At 45.0% G+C, this 12,640-nt stretch overlaps 1 pseudogene; it reads right to left on the reverse strand.

Annotated features, from left to right (window-relative positions):
• Positions 1-11,006: 11,006 nt before the first annotated feature.
• LOC119962311 lies at positions 11,007-11,228 on the reverse strand (annotated as a pseudogene).
• Positions 11,229-12,640: the final 1,412 nt, after the last annotated feature.

The raw sequence follows: 12,640 nt of genomic DNA on the forward strand, positions 1-12,640 counted from the left end.
TCCGGTTCCAGTGTCTTGTTCCTTTTGCATGACACCTAGTGGTCGGAGGCTATATACACTTTTATACACACTGTTATATTACTGCATATCATAGAAATTACAGTGCAAAAGGAGGCCATTAGGCCCATCGCGTCTGTACCGGTTCTTGGAAAGAGCATCCCACTTAAGCCGACATCTCCACCCTATCCCCGTAAACCAGTAACCCTATCTAACCTAAGGGCAATTTTAGCATGGCCAATCCACCTTTGGACTGTGGGGGGAAACTGGAGCACCCGGAGGAAACCCACGCAGACACGGGGAGAACGTGCAGACTCCGCACAGTGAGCCAGCCGGGAATCGAACCCGGGACCTTGGAGCTGTGAAGCAACTGTGTTAACTACTGTGCTAGCGTGTTGCCCCGGTATCATTAATGGTCATAACAGAAGATGATGCAAAGTTGCCATTGTACAGGATATACTTAATGCTAAAACTGCAAGAGTTAAAATAGATTCAGCTAGAATCTTGGCTGGAATAAATGTTACCAAAACAGACTGAGCTGTTGACCCTGACAGCATTCACCTGACATTGCTCAAACTAATAGGAGCAGGTCTCTGTGTATCACTTGACCATATATTTTGCAGCTCACTACAGCCTGGAATTGTTTCCATGGACTGGAGAAAACCACTAGAAAGGATCATTTGTGCTGCGCCATTTGATCAGCTTGACAGAGAAAGGTTTCACAGAGAGAGTTTCTCAATGTGACTTCTGGGAAAGCAGGTCATGCCTCACCAATATTTTCAGAAGATACTCGGCTGAATGTAAATTGCCAGATTAACTTTGCATGCCCTAATTTTCAAAGACTTTAAAAAGAAATATATGTTCATGCGTGAAGCATCTTTCATGAACTCGGAGCATCTCAAAGCACTTTTCAGGCAATATAGTTCTTCTGAAGTACAGACACTGCTGTTACATAATAAGAACATTAGAACTTGGGGCAGGAGTAGGCCATTTAGCCCATCATGCCTGCTCCATCATTCAAAAGGTCATTCTGTCAATCATTCCCTGTCCTCTAGAAGTTTAGTAATACCCTCCTCATAGTTCATAACATCTCAAATTCACAAATTTTGAAATTGTCCCAAAATCCAGGTAAATACAGATCAAGAAAAGTTGGGGGAACCCACTATATACATATTATTATTCTTTATTTCTTTCACATGTCTGGTGGCACATGAGGCAGGAAAAGCATGTGCTTACATGTCAATTTCTATTGCTAGTGTCTTCCTGGAACAGGTTTCCAGCATATCAACAACTATATACATAAGAGGAAGAGTAAAGCAGATGACCCATTGATTCTGCTCTGCCATTCAAAATGATCTTTGACTTCAACTCCACATTCCTGCCCACTCCCCATATCTCTTGATCCCCTGAGAGACTATAAATGATTCTATCACAGACTTAAATATATTCAGCGGTAGACCATAAGCACATACGACATAGGAGTGGAATTAGGCCACTTGGCCCATCAAGTCTGCTCTACCATTCAATCATAGCTGATATTTTCTCAACCCCATTCTCCTGCCTTCTCCCCATAACCCCTGATCCCCTTATTAATCAAGAACCTATCTATCTCCGTTTTAAAGACACTCAGTGAATTGGCCTCCCCAGCCTTCTGCGGCAAAGAGTTTCACAGATTCACCACCCTCTGGCTGAAAAAATTCCTCCTCATCTCTATATTAAAGGATTGTCCCTTTAATATGAGATGGTGTCCTCTGGTTCTAGTTTTCCCTACAAGTGGAAACATCCTCTCCACGTCCACTCTATCCACGCCTCGCAGTATCTTGTACATTTCAATAAGATCCCCTCTCATCCTTCTAAACTCCAACGTGTACAGACCCAGAGTCCTCAAACGTTCCTCATACGACAAGTTCTTTATTCCAGGGATCATTCTTGTGAACCTCCGCTGGACCCTTTCCAAGGCCAGCAAATCCTTCCTTAGATATGGGACCGAAAACTGCTCACAATACTCCAAATGGGGTCCGACCAGAGCCTTATACAGCCTCAGAAGTACATCCCTGGTCTTGTTTTCTAGCCCTCTTGACATGAATGCTAACATTGCATTTGCCTTCTTAACTGCCGACTGAACCTGCACATTAACCTTAAGAGAATCATGAACAAGGACTCCCAAGTCCCTTTGTGCTTCTGATTTCCGAAGCATTTCCCCATTTAGAAAATAGTCTATGCCTCCAGTCCTCCTTCCAAAGTGCATAACCTCACTTTTCCACATTGTATTCCATCTGCCACTTCTTTGCCCACTCTCCTAGCTTGTCCAAATCCTTCTGCAGCCCCCTGCTTCCTCAATACTACCTGTCCCTCTCCAGATCTTTGTATCATCTACAAACTTAGCAACAGTGTCTTCAGTGCCTTCTTCCAGATCATTAATGTATATTGTAAAAAGTTGTGGTCCCAGAACAGACCCCTGAGGCACACCACTAGTCACTGGCTGCCATCCTGAAAAAGACCCCTTTATCCCCACTCTCTGCCTTCTTCCAGTCAGCCAACCCTCCATCCATGCCAGGACCTTACCCTTGACACCATGGGCTTTTAACTTATTGAACAGTCTCCTATGCGGCACCTTGTCAAAGGCCTTCTGGAAATTTAATTAAATTACGTCCACTGATTCTCCTTTGTCTAACTTGCTTGTTACCGCCTCAAATAACTCTAACAGATTTGTCAGACATGACCGCCCTTTGACAAAGCCGTGCTGACTCAGTCCTATTTTACCATGCACTTCCAAGTGCTTCGCGATCTCATCTTTAATAACAGTCTTTAAAATCTTACCAAAGACCAAAGTCAGGATAACCGGCCTATAATTTCCCATCTTCTGCCTCCCTCCCTTCCTAAACAGCGGTGTTACATTAGCCACCTTCCAGTCCTCTGGGACCCTTCCTGCCTCCAGTGATTCCTGAAAGATCATCACTAATGCCTCCACAATTTCCTCAGCTATCTCTTTTAGGACCCTGAGGTGTAGTCCATCCGGTCCAGGTGACTTATCCAACTTCAGACCTTTCAGTTTCCCCAGAACCTTCTCCTTAATAATGGTCAGTGCACTCACCTCTGCCCCTTGGTTCTCCTGGAGCTCTGGCATCCCACTGGTATCTTCCACCGTGAAGACTGATGCAAAGTAACTATTCAATTTGTCTGCCATTTCTTTGTTCCCTATTATTACTTCTCCAGCCCATTTTCTAGTGGTCCAATGTCTATTTTTGCCTCTCTCTTACCTTTTATATATTGAAAAAATCTCTTCCTATCTTCCTTTATATTACTAGCTAGCATGCACTCATACTTCATCTTCTCCCCCCTTACTGCTTTTTTAGTTGTCCTCTGCTCGCCTTTAAAGGCTTCCCAATCCTCTGGTTTCCCACTAATCCCCGCAAATTTGTATGCTTTTTCCTTAGCCTTTGTGCTGTCCTTGACATCCCTCGTCAGCCATGGAAGCCTTGTCCTCCCCTTAGCATGATTCCTCCTCCTTGGGATGAATTTCTGTTGTGCCTCCCAAAAAAACCCCAAAAACTCCTGCCATTGTTGTTCCACTGTCTTCCCTGCCAGGCTCCTTCTCCAGTCAACTCTGTCCAGCTCCTCCCTCATGTCTTTGTAGTTATCCTTAGTTAATTGTAATGCCGTTACATCTGTTTGCAGCTTCTCCCTCTCAACTGCAGAGTAAATTCTATCATATTGTGGTCACTGCTCCCTAAGGGTTCCTTCACCTTAAGTTCCCTAATCAAGTCGGCCTCATTACACATCACCAAATCCAGAATTGCCTGTTCCCTAGTGGGCTCTGTCACAAGCTTCTCCAAAAAACCATCTCTTAGACATTCCACACATTCCTTTTCTTGGGATCCACTACCAACCTGATTTTCCCAGTCCACCTGCATATTGAAGTCCCCCATGATTATTGCCTTTTTACATGCCTTTTCTATCTCCTGATTTCTTTTCTGCCCCACATCCTGACTACTGCTAGGGGGCCTGTACATAACTCCCATCAGGGTTTCCGGTGATGGCGGGTGGGAGGCTGCCGCACATTGGAGGGCTCCCGTTCGGGAACGGCATTATCGGGGTTTAACGCCTGGTCCCAGGGGCAATGGAGGCGGCAAAAGCAAGGACAAGGCACAGTGAAGGGAAATGTCAAAAATAAATAAACAAAACGGCCATGAAAAAATCAGCTGAAAGTCCGTCGGGGAGTGGAAAGGTCCCCGTGGGGACGGCAAAAAAGTGGAGGCTGGGGCACCAGGGGAGGCCGCACATTGCCCACGGCTGAAGAAATGACTAAGGTGATAGCCGTGGAACTCGAAAGGCAGTTCATAAAACACATGGAGGCGATGAGGAAGGAGATGGGGGCGGTATTGAAAGTGCTGGTGGAGGAGACAATTGCCCCAGTGAGGGCGGCGGTATTGAGCGCAGTGGCGGAGGTGCTGAAGGAAATGGAAGAGACATTACTGCAGCACAGTGATCAACTTACCTCGATGGGGAAGGAGATGCGGAAGGTGATGGAGATCAACAAGGGTCTGCGAGACAAAATGGACGACTTGGAAAACAGATCCAGGCGACAGAATCTGAGGATTGTGGGTCTGCCCGAAGGAGTGGCAGGCGGAGGGATGAACAGGAGCCACCAGTGCCACAGAAAGCAGACAGGAATGAGGAAGGGGGTAATAGAGGGGGAGAAACCGGAGGAAACACCAAGTGGGGAGCCCAGAGAGGAACTCACGGGACAAGTGGGCCGAACACAAAGCCCACAAGAAAAAGACAAACTCCAAACAAACCACCTACAGTGAAAGAAAGGGCCTCGGGTAAGACCTGGAAAAAGCAGAAGAGGGGAAGTAGAGAAAAGGGGGTGCAGAGAGGGGGGGGGGGCAACAAAAAGGTACGACATGTAAACTGTTACCATCTCGTCCAATTTTCTTTTCTTTTTCTGTATAGTGTAAAAATGTAATAAAACCAATTTTTAAAAAAGACTCCCATTCATTGACTACAGCTCTGCCTTCAACACCATAATCCCAGCCAAGCTCATATCCAAACTCCAAAATCTAGGACTGGGATCCTCCCTCTGCAACTGGATCCTCGACTTCCTGACACCCAGACTGCAATCTGTAAGGATAAACAATGACACCTCCTCCATGATAGTCCTCAAAACCTGGTCCAACTCCAAACTCCATCTACAGGTTTGCTGATGACACAACCTCAGTGGGTCAGATCTCAAACTTCAATGAGTCAGACGAGAGGAGGGACATAGAGAACCCAGTGGCATGGTGCAATGACAATAATCTCTCCCACAATGTCAGCAAAACTAAGGGGCCGGTCATGGACTTCAGGAAGTGAAGTGTTGTCCATGTCACTTTCAGTGGTGCTGAGGTGAAGATGATTGACAGCTTCAAATTCCTAGCTGTAAACAACACCAATAAGCTGTCCTTGTCCACCCACATCGACGCTACCACCAAGAAAGTACAACAGAAAACTAAGGAAATTTGGCATGTCCACAACGAGTCGGACCAATTTTTACAGATGTAGCATAGAAAGCAACCTATCATGCTGCATCACAGCCTGGTATGGCAACTGCTCGGCCCAAGACCAGAGGAAACTACAGAGAATCATGAAACCGCCCAGCCCCATCCATTGACTCTGTCTACACCTCCCGCTGCCTTGCATAATCAAAGAACTCTTGCACCTGGGTTATTTTCTCTTCCAACCTCTTCAAAGAACAAAGAACAAAGAAAAGTACAGGAACAGGCCCTTCGGCCGTCAAAGCCTGTGCCGACCATGCTGCCCGACTAAACTAAAATCTTCTACACTTCCTGGGTCCATATCCCTCTATTCCCATCCTATTCATGTATTTGTCAAGATGCCCCTTAAATGTCACTATCGTCCCAGCTTCCACCACCCCCTCCGGCAGTGAGTTCCAGGCACCCACTACCCTCTGTGTACAAAACCTGCCTCATACATCTCCTCTAAACCTTTCCCCTCACACCTTAAACCTATGCCCCCTAGTAATTGACCCCTCTACCCTGGGGAAAAACCTCTGACTATCCACTCTATCTATGCCCCTCATAATTTTGTAGACCTCTATCAGGTCGCCCCTCAACCTCCGTCATTCCAGTGAGAACAAACCGAGTTTATTCAATCGCTCCTCATAGCTAATGCCCTCCATACCAGGCAACATCCTGGTAAATCTCTTCTGCACCTTCTCTAAAGCCTCCACATCCTTCTGGCAGTGTGGCGACCAGAATTGAACACTATACTCCAAGTGTGGCCTAACTAAGGTTCTGTACAGCTGCAACATGACTTGCCAATTTTTATATTCAATGCCCCGGCCAATGAAGGCCAGCATGCCGGGTGCCTTCTTGATCACAGTATCCACATGTGTTGCCACTTTCAGTGATTGGTGGACATGCACGCCCAAATCTCTCTGCCTGTTAATACACACAACAGTTCTGCCATTTATTGTGTAATTCCTACATGCATTGGACTTTCCAAAGTGCATTACCTCATACTTGTCCGGATTAAACTCCATCTGCCATTTCTCTGCCCAAGATTCCAACCAGTTTATATCCTGCTGTATCCTCTGACAATCCTGTTCACTATCCGCAACTCCACCAATTTTTGTGCCGTCTGCGAACTTACTAATCAGACCAGCTACATTTTCTTCCAAATCGTTTATATAAACTATGAACAACAAAGGTCCCAGAACTGAGCCCTGTGGAACGCAGCTAGTCACAGCCTTCCATTCAGAAAAGCACCCTCTACTATTACCCTCTGTCTCCTGTGCCCAAGCCAGTTCTGTATTCTACTTGCCAGCTCTCCTCTGATCCCATGTGACTTCACCTTTTGTACCAGTCTACCATGAGGTACCTTGTCAAAGGATTTACTGAAGTCCATATACAACATCTACTGCCTTTCCCTCATCTATCATCTTTGCCACTTCCTCAAAAAATTTGATCAAGTTAGTGAGGTACGACATCTCCTTCACAAAACCATGCTGTCCATCACTATTAAGTTCATTTGTATCCAAATGTGAGTAAATCCTGTCTCTAAGAATCCTTTCCAATAATTTCCCTACGACTGACGTCAGGCTCACTGGCCTATAATTTCCTGAATTATCTGTGCTGTCCTTCTTAAACAATGGAACAACATTGGCTACTCTCCAGTCCTCTGGAACTTCACCTGTGGCCAATGAGGATACAAAGATTACTGTCAAGGCTCCAACAATTTTCCCCCTTGCCTCCCTCAGTATTCTGGGGTAGCTCCCACCAGGGCCTGGGGACTTATCTACGCATCAGCCTCGCCCAGTCAACACTCTCCCAATCCTGCATAATGCTGCTGTAATTAGCCTTCCCCCAGTCTAACACCTTCACCTGAGGACCACTCTTGTCCTTATCCATAAGCAGCTTAAACCTTAAAGAATTATGATCACTGTTCCCGAAATGATCAACTGTTGAAACTTCGATCACCTGGCCGGGCTCATTCCCCCGCACCAGGTCTAAAATGGCCCCTTCCCGAGTTGGGCTATTTACATATTGTTTCAAGATACCCTCCTGGATGCTCCTTACAAATTCTGCTCCATCTATGCCTCTTGCAGTAAGTGTGTCCCAGTCAGTATAGGGAAAGTTAATATCACCCACCACAACATATTGTTTATGCATCTTTCCAATATCTGTCTGCATATCTGTTCCTCTATCACTCGCTGGCTGTTAGGAGGTCAGTAGTAAACCCCAAACATTGTTACTGCACCCTTCCTATTCCTGAGCTCTACCCATATTGCCTCGCTACCTGAACCCTCCTAGGTGTCCTCCCTCAGCACAGCTGTGATATTCTCCTTAACCAATAATGCAACTCCCCAACTCCTTTTGCAGCCCCCTCTATCCTGCCTGAAGCATCTAAATCCTGGAATATTTAGTTGCCAATCCTGTCCCTCTTTCAATCAAGTTTCTGCAATAGCAACAACATCATAATTCCACATACTAATCCAAGCTCTAAGTTCATTTGTTTTACCTGAAATGCTCCTCGCATTGAAACAAATGCACTTCAGTCCACCAGCCCCACTGTGTTGAACAACCACTCCCTGCCTGCTCTTCCTCTGAATCTTACTGGCCTTAGTCTGTAGCTCTCCTTCAGTTATTTCCTCTGCTGACCTACTGCTCTGGTTCCCACCTCCTGCCATACTAGGCAGTTCAATTTGTTTCTCTGCCTTCCACTTTTCTCCTTACTAGCTTTTTTTCTGCCCTCTGACTTCCTGTATTCGTTCCCACCCCCCTGTCACATTAGTTCAAAACCCTCCCCAACAGCACTAGCAAACAATTGTTCTAAGTTCCTCCCTTTCTATTACCTCAGAATTGCCCGCTCCTATAAGAATGGTACTAGTGTCCTCCACCGTGAAAACTGAGGCAAAGTATTGATTTAGCATCTTTTCCATTTCTGTGCTCCCCACTATTAACTCTCCGGTTTCATCTTTCAAGGGATAACATTCATCTTAGCAACTCTCTTCCCTTTTATCCTTTTGCTATCCTTTTTGATATTTTGCACTAGCTTTCTTTCATAATTTACCTTGGCTCTTTCATTACTTTTATTAGTATCCCTTTGTTTATGTTTAAAGGTTTTCCAATCTTCCAGCCTTCCACTGGCCTTTGCAATAGGATATACCTTAGTTTTTGTCTTTATATTGTCCTTGACCTCCTTGTTTAGATGTTTGTTTTATCCCTCTTGCCATCTTTCTTCCTCACTAGGATATATTTTAGTTGTGAGGAATTGGGTATCTCCTTAAACAACTGCTACTGCTCATCAGCTGTCCTACCTTCTAGCATTTCTGCCCACTCCATTCGGGCCAAATCTGTCCACAAGCCTATGTAATTTCCTTTGTTTAATTCCAGGATGCAAGTGTGGGCTCCACTTTCTCTCCCCCAAGCTGAATTTTGAATTCTACCAGACCATGGTCACTCATCTCTAGAGGATCCTTAACTATTAGGTCACTAATTGATCCCTACTCATTACGCAATACCAATCTAGAATAGCCTGCTCCCTGGTTGGTTCCCCAACATATTGTTCCAAGAAACAATCTCAATGCATTCACTGAACTCTGCCCCCAGGCCACCCTTGCCAATTTGATTCTTCCAGTCTATGTGCACATTAAAATCACCCATGATTATTGCCGTATCTTCCTTACAAGCCCCCAGTATTTCCTGGATCATACTTTGCCTTACTTACTGCAGAACTACTGTTTGGGGACCTATAGATTACTCCTACAAAGGACGTCTTCCCTTTGTTATTTCTTATTTCTACCCAGATTGATTCTACCCATTTTGATCTCCAGTGCTATGGCATTTCTCATTACGGCACTGATCCCTTTCCTCACCAGCAGGGCTACATTATCTCCTTTTCCTTTCAGTCTATCTTCCCGAACTACTGCGTACCCTTGTATATTCAGCTCCCAGATCTGTCTCCTTGTAACCATGTTTCTGTAATCACCATAATATCATCCCCTTTTGTTTCTATTTACGCTGTTAACTCATTCAGTTTGTTCCAAATGCATTATGCATTTAGATACAAAGCTTTTAAATTTGAACCCCTGTTAAATTCCCCTACTCTTCTATAATTCCTTGGTGCATCAAGACATTCACTCTTCTGTCTCTCACCTTTATTTTCTGATAACCATCCGCCAAATCGCTAACCTGCTCTCTTACATCTTCCTTTAATTTGGGTTTTCTAATTTTCCATGCAACTGAACCATTCCCCAGCATTTAGTTTAAAGCCCTATCTACAGCCCTAGTTATACAATTTGGACTCTGGTCTCGGCATGATTCCGATGAAGACCATCCCATCCGAACAGCTCCCTCCTTCCCCAATACTGGTGCCAACGACCCATGAATTCAAACCCATTTCTACCCCACCAATCTTTGAGCCATGCATCTACCTCATTAATCTTATTGACCCCATGCCAATTAGTTCATGGCACAAGTAGTAATCCAGAGATGATTATGTTTTTGTTTCTGCTTTTTAGTTTAGCTCCTAGCTGTTCATATTCCCTTAGTAGAACCTCTGTCCTTGCTCTACCCATGTCATTGGTACCTACGTGGACCACGGCAACGGGACCTTTACCTCCCCACTCCAAGTTCCTCTGCAGCCCAGATGAGATATCCTGAACCCGAGCACCAGGCAGGCAACACAACCTTCAGGATTCTCGATCTTGGTCACAGAGAACAGTGTTGATGCCCCTAACTATACTATCCCCAATTACGACTACACTTATTTTCTCCCCACCCACTTGAACGTCTCCCTGTACCATCGTGTTGTGGTCAGTTTTTTCATCCTCCCTGCAGTCCCCATTCCCGTCCACACAGAGAGCAAGAATCTCAAACCTGTTGGACAGGGACAAGGGCCGAGGCTCCTGCAACCCTACTTCCTGGATCGCTCCACCTGCCTCACTCACAGCCACGTCCTCCTGTCCCTGACCACTGGCCGAATTGAAGTTAGTTACTTTGAGGGGTGTGACTGCCTCCTGGAACAAAATGTCCAGGTACCTCTCCCCCTCCCTGATCTGTCGCAGTGTCTGAAGCTCAGAATCCAGTTCATCAACTCTGAGCTGGAGTTCCTCAAGCACCTGACACTTACTACAGATGTGGTTACTGGGAACCAGAATGGGGTCCGCCAGCTCCCACATCATGCAGGAATAACACATCACTTGAGCTTCCATCTCTATTTTATTTAATTAGTTTTTTAAAAATAAATAGAGTATAAGGCTTATTAAGTCAGACAGACAACGTGCATACATCCAAGTTAATAAAACAAATACAATGAACTATTTGCCATGCCTTTTTAAATATTATATTCCAATGATACAAAAAGGGAAATCTTGGCAAATTTTAGGACTTTAAACCAATTATCTGTTACATGAAGATCAGTCGATTTTGTGAAAGATTACATTTTAATGGAAGAGACCAGCATCATTCAAATGAACTTTCACTGGATCCCTAAGTGAAGATGCATCAAAACAAAAACTGACATTGGACTTTTTTCCCAAATGCAAAACATTTGCACTTCCACGTAGTTTCTCCACCTGGTTTCAATTCTCGTTTGTACAATAAACTTTTGTTTTAGAATGCAGTAAGTTTAGTATCATTTCTTCTATCAAGGTAACATCCCAATGCAAAACCCAGAGAGACAAGGATATTGGGCCAAAACTCATGTATGAGGCTAACCAGACACATTATACTTTCAAGGCCCTCTCCCCCCTTTCCTCAGCAACGGGCCGGTCCATTCATTCTTATTTAATTAGTTTTTAATTTGGTTTTTAATTTAATTTTGTTTAATGGAGTGAACTGATCTATCTACGCATCTTCTCTACAGTTGTAACACTGTATACCGTATACTTCATCCACTGTGTATGCTTATGTATTTTCATTATGTATCCTCATGTATTTATCGTCTGTTCTATGTTTTCATGTGTGGCGCGATCTGCCTGGACTGTACACAGAACAATACTTTTCACTGTACCTTGGTATATGTGACAATAATTCTAAATCTAAGTTGATGCAGGGCACCCTGAGGGTCAAGTGTGAACAGCCAGCAGTCATAGTCCATAATAGTACCAACAACATAGGTGGAAATAAGGATATGGTGCTGCAGTCCAGAATTTAGGGTACGAGTGAGCAGCACCTAAAAAGCAGTAATCTCCAGATTACTCCCACGACCACACATAATTGGATATAGAAGTAGAAGGATACAGCAAATGAATGTGTGGCTGGAGTACTGGTGCAGGAGGAAGGGCTTTAGATTCCTGAGGCATTGGGATCTGTTCTGGGAGAGGTGGGACCTATACAGGCTGAATGAATTCCACCTGGCAGCACGGTAGCATTGTGGATAGCACAATTGCTTCACAGCTCCAGGGTCCCAGGTTCGATTCCGGCTTGGGTCATTGTCTGTGCGGAGTCTGCACACCCTCCCCCTGTGTGCGTGGGTTTCCTCCGGGTGCTCCGGTTTCCTCCCACAGTCCAAAGATGTGCAAGTTAGGTGGATTGGCCATAATAAATTCCCTTAGTGTACAAAATTGCCCTTAGTGTTGGGTGGGGTCACTGGGTTATGGGGATAGGGTGGAGGTGTTGACCTTGGGTAGGATGCTCTTTCCAGGAGCTGCTGCAGACTCAATGGGCCGAATGGCCTCCTTCTGCACTGTAAATTCTATGATAAAAAATTCTATGGTAAAGAGTGCTGGGAGCAAATCCCTTGTGGGGAAATTTTCAGGTGCAAGCTGTTGGGAAGGATTAAACAGTGGTATGTAAACCAGGAGGTAATACTTGAGAGGGATATCAAGGTGAAAAGAATATGGGGAAAGGCAAATAATACTAGGGTTGCAAATAGTAAGGTGGGTTCAGCATAAGAGGGAAAGTAATAAAGTCTAAATTATGCTTACATGTATGTGACTGTGTAGAGGGTGATAAATAGGATTAGTGATTGTAGATGCATTCAGGGAGAAATCGTAAGGCTGGCGTCAAAAACGGGCGGGATTGACGCCAGCCTCCCCCCTCCCGACCGGGAACCGATTCTGGTCCCCGGTCGGGGCTAGCATGCCGCGGCCGTGAACTCCGGCATCGCGGGTTTAACGAATTTCGTTAAGCCCGCT

The sequence above is a fragment of the Scyliorhinus canicula genome, chromosome 2 (assembly GCF_902713615.1).
Source record: "Scyliorhinus canicula chromosome 2, sScyCan1.1, whole genome shotgun sequence".
Classification (NCBI taxonomy): Eukaryota; Metazoa; Chordata; class Chondrichthyes; order Carcharhiniformes; family Scyliorhinidae; genus Scyliorhinus; species Scyliorhinus canicula.